The following is a 19,645-nucleotide window of genomic DNA, read 5'->3' as shown; positions in this document are numbered from 1 at the left end:
GAATCGATTTTTCCTCCCGGTTCATTAATAATATTTTGAGTGCGGATTAACGCAGTCGCGGTTAAAGTGGTTTTATCGTTCGGTTAAAGCGCTCACCCAACCAGGAAAGTCCATTAAACGTTATCTGCAAGCGTATTGATAGTTCGATGGTTCTGGTTTGATTAATCGGTGAAATCATTGTACATAATTGCAGATTCCATATAAAATGCTTAAGTATATTATAACAATCCACTTCCTATAATTTAAAACAATAGTAACTATGAGAATTAGAGTGCGAGCAGGTGGTTCGTTTGGGTACGGCCCTATTAAACTCACCTTGCAGTTAAATTACCTGCCAGACAGTTATGTAGCCCTAAACTGTGTTTATCAGCACGTCAAATTATTACAACGAGCACTCACTGTGACGTCATTGTGAAGCCCTTATAGCTGCTAGCAAACCAACTTAAAATACGAAACTGCGTAGTACACCACTTCTGGGACCGTTAAGTAGGCCTTGAAAGGCAGAATCAAAACAAAAATTTAGGTTAACTTTAACGCCCCCTAGTAGCCAAACGAGTCAACTGAGCTTGGTCCTGTCAACGTCACGTGACAGCCCCATTCACTGGCTATAATCAGTCGTATAACGTGTTTTTGCGAAATAAGCGAGTTATTAGCGATTGATTGGGACACTAAACTAATTTCCTTTAAGGGCGTATTTCGCCTACCATTAACCAGTCGATTAACGGAAAAATTGGTAAGGAGGCTGAGGTGTTTCAGGCCAATTTGGTCCTTAAAAGAAAAACGCTTTATATGGAGTAAAACTATATTTTGGTAATAATCTTGTTTTTGGCCAAAATTCCAGTGGCGTATCCGTGGACCAACAAGGTCCTTAAACTCCTCCCCCGCCACTGTTTTTCCGAATTTCCCAATCACCTCCACCAATTTGTCCATTTTTTCCTCCTCCACCACTCTCGTATCGTCCGCGAATCGATTTTTTGGGGTTAATTTGATTTCCCAAAAATGGATACCGTAAATCAGCCTCCACTCCTCTTTGAGGGTTTGGTAAGGGAAAATTTCGTCATTTTCCACCCCATTTTCCCTCAAAATGCCTGCGAGGAGGTTGTGGTAGTCTTGGAGATAGTCCTCCCAGCGGTCCAGGTCAGTTTCGGAGGCTCCGGAGTAGAAAAAGTAGGCCAAATCGTGGATTGGGGTACTGTGGCGCGCCAGTTGGAAATCGATTAGTTTCACCTCCACTGGTTCACCAGATTCCTGTCAAGTATAGGGTGGTCAAAAGAGGATTTCAAGGGCTTTAAATTGATACTTTGAACCACCCTGTAACTGTCAAAATAATCGAGTTACAGGCTATCAAAGTGGAAACTGTTTGACTCAGACGTTATTTAGTCCACTCTGTATTTACTACTAAATAACTCAGTTATTTGACTAGTGACTCTAGACACTATACAGGGTGGTCAAAAGAGGGTTTCAAGGGCTACAAATTGGTATATTGAACCTCCCTGTAACTGTCAAAATAACCGATTTATGGACTGTTGATCTTAAAACTGTCAAACTCAAACTTTACTACAAACAACTCAGCTTTAACAGTAAATAACTCAGTTATTTGACATTTTAGATAAAAACACTATACCGGGTGGTTAATAGAGAATTTCAAGGGCTACAAACTGGTATATTGAACCACCCTGTAACTGTCAAAATAACCGAGTTATGGGCTGTCAAATTCAAACTTTACTGATTTAAAAAACAACAACAAATTTAAACTGCTTACAACTCAGCAGTGCAATATTTACTTGTTTTCAGTGCGGCGTTGCCAAACTGACGCTGGACGCACCCTCTCTGCCTACACCGAGTGATAGTTTCCTCCAAGCCCATCTGACCCTGATGGTTTATGGTAGAGTGCATTCCATCGTACAAGCACCACAAGCCGAGGTAAGTTTGCTTGTCTAGTGGACGTCTGCAAGGTTAGAAAACCGTTAAAAATACACCAAATAAAGGGCGGTAAACTGCCCTTAAAAACCACCGAAAAAAATCAGCTAAAAAAAGAGAATTTTTAAGGAATAAACTATACAAAACTACGACCAGATAGTTCTTTGTATTTAGAAACATTTCATTCATGAACATATGTTCATTCATCAGCCTTCGCTTTCGTTTTAATATTAAGCAATATTAGCACGTTTACTTCGTCGCATTGAAATCCGACAAGAAATTAAAAAAAAAAAATTAAAATAATAATTAATCAATGGATAAAACAATAGTGGGCGTAAACGTGGTCAATTATGCACGGCCGCTATTATTATTATACTATAGTAGGTTTTTTTTGTTGTATTTTCCTTTACGGTGGGCGAGGTTGAAACGTTCAAGGCCCTTGTCAAAGTTTCTGAGGTTAGGTTTACACCCACTGTTGCCAGATCGAAATAAAGTTTTTGTTTGTTTTGGTCGGCGCTAACATGGTTACTATGACAGCTAGACGGTTCGTTCGAACGTCAAATTGTAGGCCGTAGTTTTGACTTAATTTTACCTAAAAACAACTTTTTCTCAAAAATTTTAAATAACCGAGATATTTGACGTGAAATGCAACATTGTTGGTTTGTTTCAAAATGATAATTTTAGTGCGCCCCCTGTATAGTAGCAAAAAAAAACTGGCGTAGGTCGATGAAGCAGTTCGTCTGGAACCTTTTTGGTTTCTTGCATTTTTTTTTGTGACTTTAACCTTTTTTTAGATATTTACCAAAAACTGATTCAAAACCCTTTGCCACCCTGTATCTCGGTTATTTTTTGGAGTTCAGGGTGGTTCAACCACTCAAAAGAACCGTCTTGAACTGCTCTTTCTAGTGGTGTTAACCAAAGAATTTTTCTAAAAAAATTGCATACAGGGTGACCAAAAACAGTGACACCCTAACATTTTCGTGCACACCCTGTATACCGGTAACTGTATTAAGGATGAAACGTTACGTATTTCGGTTCAGTGCTTTGTTAGGAACATTTTTAGTCTTTTTCATTTTTTTTATAACTTTAATCGTTTTCGAGATATTTACCAAAAACTGATTCTGATGCATTTTTAACCGAAAATTAGTCTTAAAATTTGAACACCCTGTATCTTGGTTATTTTTTGGATTTCAGAGCGGTTCAACCACTTAAAAGAACCGTTTTCAACTGCTCTTTTCAGTGGTGTTAACCAAAGAATTCTTCTAAAAAAATTGCATACAGGGTGACCAAAAATAGTGACACCCTAACATTTTCGTGCACACCCTGTATACCGGTAACTGTATTAAGGATGAAACGTTACGTATTTCGGTTCAGTGCTTTGTTAGGAACATTTTTAGTCTTTTTCATTTTTTTTATAACTTTAATCGTTTTCGAGATATTTACCAAAAACTGATTCTGATGCATTTTTAACCGAAAATTAGTCTTAAAATTTGAACACCCTGTATCTTGGTTATTTTTTGGATTTCAGAGCGGTTCAACCACTTAAAAGAACCGTTTTCAACTGCTCTTTTCAGTGGTGTTAACCAAAGAATTCTTCTAAAAAAATTGCATACAGGGTGACCAAAAATAGTGACACCCTAACATTTTCGTGCACACCCTGTATACCGGCAACTATATTAAGGATGAAACGTTACGTATTTCGGTTCAGTGCTTTGTTAGGAACATTTTTAGTCTTTTTCATTTTTTTTATAACTTTAATCGTTTTCGAGATATTTGCCAAAAACTGATTTGATACACTTTTAACCGAAAATTAGTCTTAAAATTTGAACACCCTGTATCTTGGTTATTTTTTGGATTTCAGAGCGGTTCAACCACTCAAATGAACCGTCTTGAACTGCTCTTTCTAGTGGTGTTAACCAAAGAATTTTTCTAAAAAAATTGCATACAAGGGTGACCAAAAACAGTGACACCCTAACATTTTCGTGCACACCCTGTATAGCGGCAACTGTATTGTGGTATGAACGTTACGTAATTCGGTTCAGTGCTTCGTTAGGAACATTTTTGGTCTTTTGCAATTTTTTTGTAACTTTAATCGTTTTCGAGATATTTACCAAAAACTGATTCTAATGCACTTTTAACCGAAAATTAGTCTTAAAAATTGAACACCCTGTATCTCGGTTATTTTTTGGATTTCAGTGCGGTTCAACCACTCAAAAGAACCGTCTTCAACTGCTCTTTCTAGTGGTGTTAACCAAAGAATTCTTCTAAAAAAATTGCATACAGGGTGACCAAAAATAGTGACACCCTAACATTTTCGTGCACACCCTGTATAGCGGCAACTGTATTGTGGTATGAACGTTACGTAATTCGGTTCAGTGCTTCGTTAGGAACATTTTTGGTCTTTTGCAATTTTTTTGTAACTTTAATCGTTTTCGAGATATTTACCAAAAACTGATTCTGATGCATTTTTAACCGAAAATTAGTCTTAAAAATTGAACACCCTGTATCTCGGTTATTTTTTGGATTTCAGTGCGGTTCAACCACTTAAAAGAACCGTCTTCAACTGCTCTTTCTAGTGGTGTTAACCAAAGAATTCTTCTAAAAAAATTGCATACAGGGTGACCAAAAACAGTGACACCCTAACATTTTCGTGCACACCCTGTATACCAGCAACTGTATTAAGGATGAAACGTTACGTATTTCGGTTCAGTGGTTTATTAGGAACATTTTTAGTCTTTTACAATTTTTTTCTAACTTTAATCGTTTTCGAGATATTTACCAAAAAAATGATTTGATACTCGCCAAATTTTAGGTCAATTCCAGTAGCAAACCAATCAGATTTCTGTTAATCAGAGACGGATCCGCCCCAAAAACCATTATTAAAAATAAATCGTCCAGTTAAATTGCATGGTAAATCTGGCCTGTACACGATTTGCATGCAGCGTAGGCGCTTTTGCTTGTTACAGGGTGTTAAAAACACAATTTATGGTGCCCGATAATGGAATAAATTTTTTGACAAACGACCGTTTCGACTAATTGTAAATAATACTTTTTAATTAGGCTTGTTCCACCCACCTGGATGGAATTAAGTGTGAATTACGGCCGGGATTATTATAGTTAAGCCCGTTTTTTCACAATCCGCTTAAACGCAATTTTTTCCAGTCCAAACCTGTAATCCGTACAAAATTTCGTTAGTACAATAATGAAGGACAGGCCCGTACTGATCACATATATTTTGAAAAATCCTCAATAGAATATATTTAGCCTGCCTGAAGAGTGTAATACGGAACGCACTCCGCTTTTGCCACACCGTACTTCGGAACGCACTCCACTTTGATATTTGACAATTTGACATTGACGTTCCTAACCTAATTATATGCCTAATTTGCATTGTTTACTGCAGTTTTTTTAAGGAATTTTTAACTAAATATTAATAAAGCTGTTGTTTATTAATTAGAATTCACGGAAATTCAGTCCAGTGCCGCGTGAAAATCGAGCAGTATGACTTTAAGAACGAGTTACAACGTTTAAAACCTGGCTGACCGGTAAAAGTGTGCAAAAGGGTTTGAAGAAGCTTTTTAGCACCTTCTGAAGCTTTTGGAACGTTCCTCAGTCCTAAAATCCACTCCTGAAGCTGCGGAACTCCTTGAAGATGCTTTGTTGGGAACATTCAGGTTAGTTTAGTTCCTTCTCCATACTGCAGTGGTTTTGGTTCAGTGGACCGTATCTAAGGAACGTAAAAAACGGTTTTCTGTGCCTGCACGTAAATACACGGCCCTGTAAAGGCTATATTTTGTATGTTTAGCCAACATGATAGTGTATTACGGAACACCCCTCCGTTTTTGTCCCTTCCGAACGTACTCCATTGTGTCATTTCTTAATTTGACATTGACGTTCCTAACTTAACTTTTTATTTACCTTGTTTATTGCAGTTTTTATCTAAATATTAATGGAATTTGTTTGTTATGTAGAATGGGTGGTAAATCAGTCGAGTGTGGTGTGGAAATGAAGCAGTGTGACCTGAAAAACAACTTTGAACGTCTAGAACCTGGGTGATCAGGTAAAAGTGTGCAAAACGGTTTGAAGAGGCTTTTTGCGTTATTTTGAATGTTTTTAGCACCTTCTGAAGCTTTTGGGTGCCTGAAAGTGCTAAAATCCCCCCGGGAGCTGCAAAACTCGTCGAAGATGCTTTATCCGGAACTTGAAGGTTAGTTTAGCTTTAGCATCTTTTCTGGCGTATTTACAGTACCTAAAGCCCCAAAAACAAGAGCAAAATAGCTACAAACAGCTTCCTTTTTGTATTCTAGTTGGGTTTTTTTTAAATTAATTTCTGCTGGAGTGTTGTCAATAGATGACAGTGACGTTTCCTAATATTTTTTCTGACAGCTGACAACCATTAGGTGCTTTAGGTAACTGGAAAGGCCATGGCTCTTTTTGCTTTCATTTCGGTTGTATGCAAATTTCGCCGAGTGGAAAAAAAAAAAACAGGGACGTCCTGTATATATTGCCATCCGTTGCTCGGGCCGCGCCCCATTCCTATTATAGTAAACCCCAATCAGTTCGACTTGTTTGACTTTTTCTTATTAATGGACCTGCACAACAGTCAATCGCGTATACGACTGAATCATACAGAGTGGGCGAAGCTATCATGGAACTTGTTCTTTTATTACGTATCACTTCCTTTTAACATATAAAATGTTGCTATAGTAAAGTGACCGATTGACTAGCGTCCCTTTTTGGGGAAGGACATGACAATTGACAGTTGACAGAACCTTTTCCAGTTTATCGTGCGAGATAATCTGTCTGGTTGGCTCCTTTTAATTGGCTTAATTAGAAGAAACAATTAACGATCCTCGATCGCGCACGAGGGTGGTAAGCGTTGATGGTTATCTAAACTTCTTTCCTTGAGGACAAATCGGATCGATTTTAATCGAAATCTCGTTTTTTATTTTTAATTGTGGAGGAAATAAAATAGAAGTCGCGCCTCCACGGCCGCGACTAATTGCAATTTCGAAACACGAGATCGCAATAATTTATTTCTCTCAAAAAATGACCCGAAGCGATGACATCACACACGAGTTCGGTTCGGTAAATTACGGGATCTCCGCGATTTAATTAGCCAATTATTACGTGACGAGCCCTTAATTTTAAACCTAATTAAATATCGCTGGGAGACGCGACCGATTTTAAATTTATCGTTGTCATTTATTTCCACTCGCCATAAACCAAACACACCGAGTAGAGAAAACGAGATTATACCAGTGTAGCAATAACTGTCATTTAGCTGTCAATGCGTGTCCACTCTATGGCTCAACTGTCAGTGACATTGTTGACAGTGACGTTTCCGAGCAGAGCGTTTTTAACGTCACAATGACGCTGGCAACCATTGAACTACATACTTTCGGTAATTGGAAAGGCCACCGCAACCTGCTTTATAGCGGCAAAACCGTACCACTTACCCGTCAACTTTTATACGTCACTAGAAAGCTTATTTCATTGGCTATCCATTGACGTATAAAACACTGCTAAAAATGGTACAAAAAAACGACTTTTTGCAAAAATGGTATTTTTTCAATTTTTGAATGATTGTAACTTTTTTATTTAAATTTTCATAGATTTCACTAAAACGCCATTAGAAAGAAGATAAAAAATACTACAAAATGAGCCAAAACTGGCCTCTCTAGCTATTCATGTTGCCGAGATATTGAATTTCAAAAAGTAGTAAAAAAAGACTCCTAATACAATTTTTTTTGAAAAATTAAAAATTTTAAAGTGCTTCTCTATTTGACAAGTTACGTCAAAATGTCATAGAAAACAAAAGATAGAGCAAATGTCAAGCTTTCCAAAAGTATCCTCACATGAGTTGATTGATGACACCGTTTGGTCGCTAGAGGGCGTCAAAGTCTCTTCACCATAAAATCCCCCATTTGTTTGACACACGTTGCTTTGGCCCAAAATTACTCCCTTATTTGACAAGTTACGTCAAAATGTCATAGAAAACAAAAGATAGAGCAAATTTCAAGCTTTCCAAAAGTATCCTCACATGAGTTGATTGATGACACCGTTTGGCCGCTAGAGGGCGTCAAAGTTTCTTCACCATAAAATCCCCCATTTGTTTGACACACGTTGCTTTTACCCAAAATTACTCCCTTATTTGACAAGTTACGTCAAAATGTCATAGAAAACAAAAGATAGAGCAGATTTCAAGCTTTCCAAAAGTATCCCCCCATGAGTTGATTGATGACACCGTTTGGCCGCTAGAGGGCGTCAAAATTTCTTTACCATAAAATCACATATTTTTTGACACACGTTGCTTTGACCCAAAATTACTCCCTTATTTGACAAGTTACGTCAAATTGTCATAGAAAACAAAAGATAGAGCAGATTTCAAGCTTTCCAAAAGTATCCCCCCATGAGTTGATTGATGACACCGTTTGGTCGCTAGAGGGCGTCAAAGTTTCTTCATCATAAAATCACATCGTTTTTGACACACGTTGCTTTGGCCCAAAATTACTCCCTTATTTGACAAGTTACGTCAAACTGTCATAGAAAACAAAAGATAGAGCAGATTTCAAGCTTTCCAAAAGTATCCCCACATGAGTTGATTGATGACACCGTTTGGCCGCTAGAGGGCGTCAAAGTTTCTTCACCATAAAATCATTTGTTTGACACTTGTTACTTTGATCCTAAATTACTCCCTTATTTGACAAGTTACGTCAAATTGTCATAGAAAACAAAAGATAGAGCAGATTTCAAGCTTTCCAAAAGTATCCCCACATGAGTTGATTGATGACACCGTTTGGTCGCTAGAGGGCGTCAAAGTCTCTTCACCATAAAATCCCCCATTTGTTTGACACACGTTGCTTTGGCCGAAAATTACTCCCTTATTTGACAAGTTACGTCAAAATGTCATAGAAAACAAAAGATAGAGCAGATTTCAAGCTTTCCAAAAGTATCCCCCCATGAGTTGATTGATGACACCGTTTGGTCGCTAGAGGGCGTCAAAGTTTCTTCATCATAAAATCACATCGTTTTTGACACACGTTGCTTTGGCCCAAAATTACTCCCTTATTTGACAAGTTACGTCAAACTGTCATAGAAAACAAAAGATAGAGCAGATTTCAAGCTTTCCAAAAGTATCCCCACATGAGTTGATTGATGACACCGTTTGGCCGCTAGAGGGCGTCAAAGTTTCTTCACCATAAAATCCCCCATTTGTTTGACACACGTTGCTTTTACCCAAAATTACTCCCTTATTTGACAAGTTACGTCAAAATGTCATAGAAAACAAAAGATAGAGCAGATTTCAAGCTTTCCAAAAGTATCCCCCCATGAGTTGATTGATGACACCGTTTGGCCGCTAGAGGGCGTCAAAATTTCTTTACCATAAAATCACATATTTTTTGACACACGTTGCTTTGACCCAAAATTACTCCCTTATTTGACAAGTTACGTCAAATTGTCATAGAAAACAAAAGATAGAGCAGATTTCAAGCTTTCCAAAAGTATCCCCCCATGAGTTGATTGATGACACCGTTTGGTCGCTAGAGGGCGTCAAAGTTTCTTCATCATAAAATCACATCGTTTTTGACACACGTTGCTTTGGCCCAAAATTACTCCCTTATTTGACAAGTTACGTCAAACTGTCATAGAAAACAAAAGATAGAGCAGATTTCAAGCTTTCCAAAAGTATCCCCACATGAGTTGATTGATGACACCGTTTGGCCGCTAGAGGGCGTCAAAGTTTCTTCACCATAAAATCATTTGTTTGACACTTGTTACTTTGATCCTAAATTACTCCCTTATTTGACAAGTTACGTCAAAATGTCATAGAAAACAAAAGATAGAGCAGATTTCAAGCTTTCCAAAAGTATCCCCCCATGAGTTGATTGATGACACCGTTTGGTCGCTAGAGGGCGTCAAAGTTTCTTCATCATAAAATCACATCGTTTTTGACACACGTTGCTTTGACCCAAAATTACTCCCTTATTTGACAAGTTACGTCAAATTGTCATAGAAAACAAAAGATAGAGCAGATTTCAAGCTTTCCAAAAGTATCCCCACATGAGTTGATTGATGACACCGTTTGGTCGCTAGAGGGCGTCAAAGTTTCTTCATCATAAAATCACATCGTTTTTGACACACGTTGCTTTGACCCAAAATTACTCCCTTATTTGACAAGTTACGTCAAATTGTCATAGAAAACAAAAGATAGAGCAGATTTCAAGCTTTCCAAAAGTATCCCCACATGAGTTGATTGATGACACCGTTTGGTCGCTAGAGGGCGTCAAAGTTTCTTCATCATAAAATCACATCGTTTTTGACACACGTTGCTTTGACCCAAAATTACTCCCTTATTTGACAAGTTACGTCAAATTGTCATAGAAAACAAAAGATAGAGCAGATTTCAAGCTTTCCAAAAGTATCCCCACATGAGTTGATTGATGACACCGTTTGGTCGCTAGAGGGCGTCAAAGTCTCTTCACCATAAAATCCCCCATTTGTTTGACACACGTTGCTTTGGCCCAAAATTACTCCCTTATTTGACAAGTTACGTCAAATTGTCATAGAAAACAAAAGATATAGCAGATTTCAAGCTTTCCAAAAGTATCCCCACATGAGTTGATTGATGACACCGTTTGGCCGCTAGAGGGCAACAAAGTTTCTTAGATCTACTACGATGTAAGGCAGAGAAATTTCTTGAAAAACCGATTTTGCAAACGACAAGTAAGGGTCAAATTTGCCTGAAACACCGCCACTATCCTAATGGGTTTTGCGTTATGTTGGCCATTTAGTGCAAGCGAAAATCGACCTTAATGATTGTATTTTTACAGTTTTACTACGGACACTTAAAAGATATCATAGAATTAAAAAAATGCAACAATATACAAGGTGTCCCATTTAAACTAAGCTATAAATCGTCGCATTTTCTTATTTTTACTCTCCAGTCGTGGTAATTCACAAAAATTTGTGGGTATTATTAGGTTAGGTTAGTTATTGGACATTCCAAGGAATTAGTGTACAAAATTGTACTTTTAAAGCAGCTACAGTGCTGTACCAGTTTAGTGACAATCTGGCGCATTCGACAACTGTCATTTCTGTCATCTGTCAAAATGTAGCTTTTTTTTGACATTAAATTTACTGCGACTGTAGTTTCAGCGTGCACGCCACTGATTATCCTCTGGCGCAAAAAGTTTAAAATCGCAAAGAGGGCGGGGGCCGTAAAACAATAATAATAATTACCGCCCGGTGCACGTCAGATAAATGAGCCCCGATAAATAATTAATTAATGTTGGTTAATTATCGAGTGTGTCATAAAAAAATCGGAAAGATATTAATACTTGCTTTTGGCCGCTTATCTGTTTTTACCGCCCGAAGTACCGGGTACCTTTCTAGATTAGATCTATTCGGTACCAAATTTTCTAACCCAACTTTTCAATGGTACCGTTACTCCGACTACCACGAACGTATACGATAATTCTCTAATTTAGATTCGGGTATTATACGGGGCGTTTAAATTTTCGACCTGTCTCGACCATATGGTCGGGTTTTTTTCTAAGTAAATAATGACCGACGGTCGAACGGCTCGTGCCCTCTCTCTCTCTCTCTAATATAATCCTCCATTAGTGATTTTTCTTTACGACTAATTTGAGAGTAGCACCAGGGAACCAAATTTTTTTTTACTTTTAAGATACTGAGCAAAAAACGAGAGTGAACTTTGACGCCCTCTAGCGGCTAAACGGGGCAACTTAGCCTCGCCCGCTCAACGTCACGTGATAGCCCCCTTCATTAGCTTTCTTTTGTTGTACGGTGTGTTTATACGGGGTGTTTCAAATAAGCGAGTTATGGACGATTTTCTGGAAAAGTGCACCGAAATTTTGCCCAAATAACGGTTTTGCCTGGCCTACTATACTGGCCGCGGCCATATTGAATTTCAACCTGTCAAAGTGACTTTTTCTACTAAATTTGCCATGGGGAACACGAATCCGGTATCCGTTTTGCTGTACCTGTCGCCATTTTGTCAGTGACCTTGAAATTTAAATTTTTGACAGTTTTCAGGGCGTGACACCCTAAAAATGACATTTTTGACAAGTGACACTTCAAGTCACATTTTTACCATTAACTTAAACTAATTAAGGGAGAAAAAGTCAAATTTAAAAATTTTTTTAAAAAAATGCATGATCCCCTTGTGAAATATGTCAAAAATGTAGTTTTTTATTTTTCAAGGTCAAACGGTGAACTGTACGGAAAACTGTCATATCTAGTAAGAGTTGCACCCCTTGGAGGGGCATACCTGGTACAAAATTTTAGACCTCTATCTCGAACCGTTTTCGAGATATTTAATAAAATGCCCAAAAATAATTAATTAACTTTGATGCCCTCTAGCGGCCAAACGGTGCAACTTAGCCGGGTCGTGTCAACGTCACGTGATAGCCCCATTCATTAACTGTCTATGATCATCTGACATGTTTATACAGAATGTTTCAAATAAGCGAGTTATTTAGGATTTTTTAGAAGGATGCACCGAAATTTGGTCGAAATTCAGACCCTTTTACTAGCCTACTATACTGACAGCGGCCATATTCGATTTTAACCAATCAAAGACACCTTTTTAACTAATTTTTGTGTGGGGAACGCGAATTTAGTGTTCGTTTTGTTCTAAGAGGCGCCATTTTGAAAGTAGTGACAGTTTGACAGTTCTCACTACGTAGCACCCTTACAAAGCAGAATTTTGACAAATGACACTTCACATCACATTTATATTAAAAGAGTTGCGTACCACTAAGGTGCACACGTGATAAAAATTTCAAACTTGTCACTTGAACCGTTTTCGAGATATTTAGCAAAAACCACGTAAATCGAGACGCAACTTTGGCGCCCTCTATCGGCCAAATGGTGCAACTTATCCTCGTCCTGTCAACGTCACATGATAGCCCCATGTATTAGCTTTCGTTTGTTATACAGTGTTCATATACAGAATGTTTGAAATAAGCGAGTTATTTTGAATTTTATAAAAGGATGCACCAAAATTAAGCACCTACTATACTGACAGCGGCCATTTGGTTACAAAGTGGTCTTTGTTTAGTCAAAAAAATCATAACTTCGTCTTTTTTGATTCGCCCGGTATATTAAATGCTGCAAGACTTTCGTATTTGACATTTTTTTGGAAGAGAAATGGATAAGACCAAATGCAAAACCAATCACCCTGTACATTCGATCTTAAATACAACAAAACGGAGCAAACTTTGGAAATAGTGGCGATTAGTACCACCCCCTGTAGAAACCAACAAAAATTACGATGACGTCATTGACAGCAGCGTATTGAGTTAGTTTTGACAGTTCAATTTTGACAGACATAAAATAGTGATTTTATCAAGTAGCCGGCGACTTTCTGATTAATTTGCGGGGGGGAATTCATGCGGAACAGTCGATACTGCGATAATACGCAGGCTACCGCGATTTTGTTGTCATTATTTTTTTTTTGATACGCCCTGTAGGCAGGTAAATCAATTTTATTGCTGGTATTTAGTGAAACTATGCTAATTGACCGCTTAATTGCGATTAAGTGTCCAGTCACGTGGTTTTTGATTAGCCGAGAAACCGAAAGATTCAATTCAAGCCACTCGATACGTCTTATAAGTGATGTTTTGACAGTTTTACTTCAAATGGTATTTGACAGTTGTCACACGGACTACGCAACTGTCAAAACCCGGCTCGCAGAGTTAGAAAGTAGCCATCTTTTAATTCAGTTTTACGCCCACTTAGACCGGATTTAATTCAAGCCACTTTATATGTCTATAAGTGGGATTTTGACAGCTGCAAGTTGCTTTATACGTCTACGGTGGAAATATAGGACACCCAGTGCACCGGCGCCGTGGAGATAAAGATGGCGTTGATGTTGTTCAATTCGGCTAGAAAATCGTTTTTTTTTTTTTTTTGTTAAAACTGGCAACGCCGCAGCGTTGGAATTTTGATTTAAGTCGGTTAAATGGTTTTTTGTGGAAAAGTGGTACGCCACTGGTTTTTTTGGTAATTTTCAATTTTTTTTAGGTTAAGCAACTCAAAATACAACTTTTTGCTCTCTTGCATTTTTCTCGTATTTTGTCTCGTTTTCGAGAAAATTTTAAAAACTCCATTAGCGTGACACTGACTTAATTATTTGTAAAAAACCAGTACGCCACGCCTTTAATGGCAATTTTGACAGTTGTTTGACACACGACAGCTGTCTCGTACAGGGCAAATGTCAAAACACGATCCGTGGAGCTGTAAAGTGCTGTTTCTGGTTACATATTTTGCTGCCGCGCGGTTAACGTACAACTCCAGTTACTTTATGAAAGTTCTGACAGTTGTTTGTTTTGAAATGATATTTGACAGCTGTCACATTCAATGCAACTGTCAAAACTTACGGCCAGTAGAGCTGTAAAGTGCTCGGGAGTGATATTTTGCCAATCACTTCAACCAGCCACTTTATACCTCTATAAGGAAAGTTTTGACAGTTGACACAAATCGTTTAAAATTAATCTTCATCAAAACGACAAATCTCGTTAAGTTCCTAGTAAATTTCATGCTAATTTCGACCTTACAGACGTTCGCTCGCTTGTTACAACGCATAATGAGTTTTTTCCTGATAAAGCGACAAGTTTGGCAACTTGGGGCCTTTGGTATGTCACCGTGGCAACGTGTGACGCGCCCCGATAAGATAGGGCTCTGAGGCCCCGTCTGTATCTTTCGGTTAACAACCACCGCGATATCTTCGTACGTAAATCATCGGAGCGCCATATATAGTGCGGTGTGTGTCTCGAATATATAAAACACACGGTACATAATATAAAGGAAAAAACGAAAAGTTGGCGCTGTGCGACACTCCTTTCAAGTTTGGCCCGACTTGTTAGCGAGATACTCTCTTCTTCTTCTTCTTTTTTATTTTTTTTTAATATTTCAAATATATGCGTCTGTTGTTAAGTTGTTCGCGTACTTTATTGGGCTTTAACGAGATCGGATTCGTTTCTTCTTCTTCTTCTTCTTTTTTTCCCCGAACCGACTGTGAATGTTTCAACTTATTTTGACAGCGCCCATCTATTCAAGAGTCGTGCAGACACTCGGTGTCACCTGTCAGTTGTCAATAATTGGTTATTATTTTGGACTTTTTAAAGATTGCTGCCTAATTGACAGTTATGTCATTAGTGTCATCTGTCAAATATCGACAAAAATTTTGTGTAACTGTCAAAATAACAGAATTATGCGCTGGCTAAATAAAAACTGTCAAAATCAAACAACTCTTTAACAGTAAATAAGTCAGTTATTTGACGTTTTAGGTAAAAACTCTATACAGGGTGGTCAAAAGAGAATTTGTAACTGTCAAAATAACCGAGTTATTGACAATACAATGGAGTAGTTTACAGGGTGATTCAATGAATTTTTAACATCCTTGTAACTGAATTTTGTAGGTATTTGCATATACTTTATTCCTAGTCCATCAGTATACAGGGTGTCCCAAATTTGAGCAACAAACCAAACTTATAATTTTTTATTCGATTTTTGGAATCTACGTCAAATTCTAGGCCAACTTGATGTAAAATGTTTGTATCGATATTCAATTGTTTTTGCTCTGGCAGCCTTACTTTGACCACCCTCTCGAAGGCAGGCTTTTTTTGTGCACTTTTCCAGAAAATCGTCCATAACTCGCTTATTTGAAACACTCTGTATAAAACCATCGTATAACAGAAGAAAGGTAATGAACGGTATTATCACGTGACGTTGAGCGAGCACGGCTAAGTTGCCCCGTTTAGCCGCCAGAGGGCGTCAAAATTGACTATCGTTTTTTGCAGTTTTTGCTCAATATCTCAGGAACGTTTCCGGTTAGAGGTCTGAAATTTTTATCACAAATGCACTTCAATGGTATGCAACTTTTACCTTCTATACACTTTTTTGGTACCATGCACCGTTTGACCTTGAAAAATTAAAAACCAGAATTGTCAAGAAATTTCAAGTAAAAATTGTTTATTTTCAAAATTAACCTGAATTTCCTGAATAACTTCCAGTTAATAGTACCAAAATGTAAAAAACGAATTGTTTTTGAATTTTCAGATTTTCCAATTTTTCCGGAAAATTATCGAAACGTTTCAGAAAAAATTTCCAAAAATTTAATTTTCCGGAAATTTTACATCCCTGGTTGCATTCTATGAGACAGCTGTCAAATACCACAGGACAGCTGTCAAATCTTATTTGAAGAAACAATCGTGTCACAACTGTCTAAAATGTCTATACAAACATATAAAGAAGCTTAAGTTGGATCTAGCTGAAATAGTGGAACAAAGTCATTAAAAACAACATTTTATAGCTCTATGAACCGCATTTTGACAGTTACACTGTATGTGACAGTTGTAAAAAAACATTCTAAACATACAACAGTCAAAACTCCACTTAATGACGTATAAAGTGGCTTGAATTGAATCTGGTTTACGTGCGATAGCAAAATATCATTAAGAACAACAATTCATAGCTTCATGAACTGAAAGACAGCTGTCAAATACGAAATTTCAACTAAACAACGTCACAGACCGTAGGGTCGATAATGGCATCAAATAAAATGATATTTCAATGGAACTTACCGTTAGAAGTAGGGTGGATGGTGGGCGATTATGGTCCTTACGGTGCATTTTTTCCGTAAATTCCTAGTAAAGTGTGTCCATTTGTGCAGTTTGCGACTCTCCTCTCCGAAACCCTTTCATCTTGTTGTCTCGGCCGGGCAACGCTCCGGATTCGGCCCCGGGTGACAACGCCGTGATTAGAACCGGGGAAAAGGCCGATTCATTAATGCAGGACCGTATTTGCGACACTTACTCCATCTGTGAGTGGACGGACGGTTTAATAATTTCATCGTTTCCGCTGTAGTGGACAACGTTCGTTGGACCATTCCAGCTGAAACTGGGGTGGAACTGTCAGGGTTTGCGGTTATGGTGCAACAAACGTCCCGCAGTCCGGTCCTGCGCGAACAGCCACCTGGAAAAAAAATATTAATTGCGACCAAAGAAGAAGAGCGGTTATAACAACTACGGCCGTAATATATTCTTCTGGGCCCATGATCTGCGATGTTACATCAAGTGTCCACGATTTATGTTGCGCTTTTAATTTATTCTCGCCGGTCCCGAGGGGCCCCCGGGCCCGAATATTCCTGTTCGGGCTATTTTATGGTCGTCGAAAATAAAACCAAATCGAGCTACGCAAAATATAATTAAAATGGCTTTAAAAAACAAAAAAAATACCGGCAAAGGATAGAAACCACCGCTCACTTCGATCAGGTTGATCACGTGACTGCAACGTCCATTTGCCATGTCGTAGCACGTGGTGAAGTACACTCACTTGACAAGTATGAGCAACAAAGACAGAAAAGCATTTTCAACTCTAGACACCTGAGGAACGTTCCAGAAAATGCTCCAACAACCTCCAAAATAAAGCTTCTTCAAATAGTTTTGCCCACTTTTACCAAGGGAAACACGAATCTGACATCAATTTTGCTATAACTGTCACGGTTTCTGAGATAACCTAAAGCAACAGGGTGACAGTTAACTGAACTGACTTGACTGTGTATTATACAGACTTTTAGGTTGGGTTTTGTTCGGTGACGGTTAACTAGGATAATTCATTATACCGCCGTTAACTTGTTCAGTTTAGTGAACTTGTTATTCTAACGATCGACTAATTAGACTTGAAAAACGAACCTTATTCGGAGATCGATTAAGACGAAATTAGCCTCGAGGAAGTAACGAATCAACAGTTTCAGAAACCAAATAGAACATTAGGAAGATTTATTGTTATACGCCCACACGATTGTCTTTTATTTTTTTTAAATTGCCGGTTGGTTAAGCTGATGAAACTGTTTTATAACGAAACTATTGAATTCTGAAGGGTTGTGGCAGGTTTTAATTGACTTTGTGACGTGTAGGGGGCGGCAAAAGTGATAGCACCTGTCATGTCAAAATTCCCTGATTAATTAAAACAAATTGTTAACAAACCAACTTTAGCAATGATTTACACTAATTTGGTATTACAGATGGTGGCTGAACGTGAAGGTAGCAGTAGCCAACGCCAAGAAGACCAAACGAGTGAAAAACCTAAAGAGAAGCAAGAAGACAAAAACGTTTGACGTAATCTTTGTGTTATAAATCATTAATTTTTATTAAAAACAATAATCGAAAAAAAAATTGTGTCTTAATTCACGTCCTCGTTTAAGGGAAAAGTAACAAAAGTAAAAACTTCTTACGTTTCTGCTTTCCTGATACAAAATGAAATTTTCTGCAAAAATTTGCCATCAAACCTAATTGTACAACTTGCTTCCGTTTTGAAGGGTTGTGGCAGGTTTTAATCGACTGTGCCGCGTGTAGGGGGCGTAATTGGCGCCCATCTGGCCGAACCTAACTAATCGTCTTCAGTCCAGATTGTCAAGTTAATCGGACGGTTAAGGTCGCAGCTCAACTTTATTTCGTACATAAATAAGCGTTTTAATGTAACATTTACTGCCTCCCATTCATATTATCCGAACCGGTCGACTAAAATGGACAAATAGTTCTTCGCGCGCCTTCCTTACTTTACGAAAACTCACTCGGAGTGATCCGAGTAACTGTCACATGTTCAATCTAACCTAACCATGGAATTTTAAACGGTTCTTAAATATCTAAAAACATTCAGAACCTTTCAAAAGTCTTTCCAAAATATTTTGTCATTTTTGACATTTGACAGTTGACAGTAACTACTTTCCATAAAACTATAAAAATCAACGTGTTTGGCTTGTAGGTTTAACGGTGATTCTTGTGTGCATTTTACACCAATCAAGCGCACATTTTATCGTGTTTTATAGTTTTATGGTACATGACAGATATACTAGCTTAAGGGTAACCAGTCCCCTTTTTTTAAAACAAAAAAACTGATTGAGAGTGATCGTGCGCACTTTCCATAAAACCGAACGACTGCTGGGTCCATACGTCAGGTCCGAAACGTCCTAATTTGGTTAGAGGACATATTGAAATGGCATTTTACCTGGTATAATGGAGGTTTTAAAATATATTTTATTTAAATTGTGCACGCAACTTGGGACTTCTTTTTTTTTATTATTTCCACAGTTCTACTCTAAATTCAGTTAATGGACTTTTTTATTGGACGGTTGCAGTAGTCGATTTATGGCCGTTCTGATACTTATTTATACCTCAATCATTTTTCTTTTTTAGGTTATGATCGCACAATTTGAAGTGTCACGGTTAATTTCAAGCAAAATTGATTTAACTAACCTGGATGTTCCTGGATAAAGCGTCTTCACAGAGTTTTGCAGCTTCAGGGACGGTTTTTAGAATTCCAGAAGATCCAAAAGCAGCCTGGGCAGCTTCTTCACACAGTTTACACGTTTTAGTATGTTTAACTGGTTTTCCAGGTCACATTTCTCCACTTTCACCCTGCACTCAACTGAATTTCCACCAATTCTAATTGAAAAACCAAAAATTCAATTAAAATTTGACACAAAACTGTAGTAAACAAAGCAAATCAAAAGTTAGGTTGGGACGTCAATGTCAAACTGTCAAATAACAAAAAGGAGTGCGTTCCGAAATTCGGTGTGCTGTTCCGTATTACACTGTTGCAACTTGCAAGGTTATGTTTTGATGTTTTTCTGGTTGAAATCATTTTGTGAACTTTTGAATAAGAGGCCTTAGGCACTTTAAGAAGTGTCTTGAAC

General features: G+C 37.9%; 1 protein-coding gene and 1 long non-coding RNA gene across 8 annotated transcripts in view; one reads left to right on the top strand and one right to left on the bottom strand.

Annotated features, from left to right (window-relative positions):
- Positions 1-799: 799 nt before the first annotated feature.
- Positions 800-19,645, bottom strand: part of LOC145736181 (uncharacterized) — a 61,629-nt gene continuing 42,783 nt past the window's right edge. For 3 of the 7 annotated variants that reach the window (XR_014179844.1, XR_014179843.1, XR_014179842.1), the window contains 2 exons: positions 19,206-19,394; positions 16,735-16,923 (listed from right to left, as the gene is read on the bottom strand). This is a non-coding gene — a long non-coding RNA (uncharacterized LOC145736181). Of the gene's footprint in view, positions 1,249-1,784; positions 1,949-5,510; positions 5,648-16,532; positions 16,924-19,205; positions 19,395-19,645 lie in introns of those variants that run through there. The other 4 variants (XR_014179845.1, XR_014179846.1, XR_014179847.1 and 1 more) reach the window with 3 other exon arrangements.
- Positions 5,452-19,645, top strand: part of sr (zinc finger domain-containing protein striped) — a 68,364-nt gene continuing 54,170 nt past the window's right edge. Inside the window, exons 1-3 of the mRNA XM_081990451.1 lie at positions 5,452-5,594; positions 5,892-5,980; positions 6,038-6,127. The gene's annotated coding sequence lies outside the window, so the exon portion shown is untranslated. The remainder of the gene's footprint in view (positions 5,595-5,891; positions 5,981-6,037; positions 6,128-19,645) is intronic.

This window comes from Ips typographus, linkage group LG12 (assembly GCF_016097725.1).
Source record: "Ips typographus isolate SLU linkage group LG12, UJ_Ityp_2.0, whole genome shotgun sequence".
Classification (NCBI taxonomy): domain Eukaryota; kingdom Metazoa; phylum Arthropoda; class Insecta; order Coleoptera; family Curculionidae; genus Ips; species Ips typographus.
Note: the sequence above shows the minus strand (reverse complement) of the source record. Positions and strands in the feature narration are given on the sequence as shown.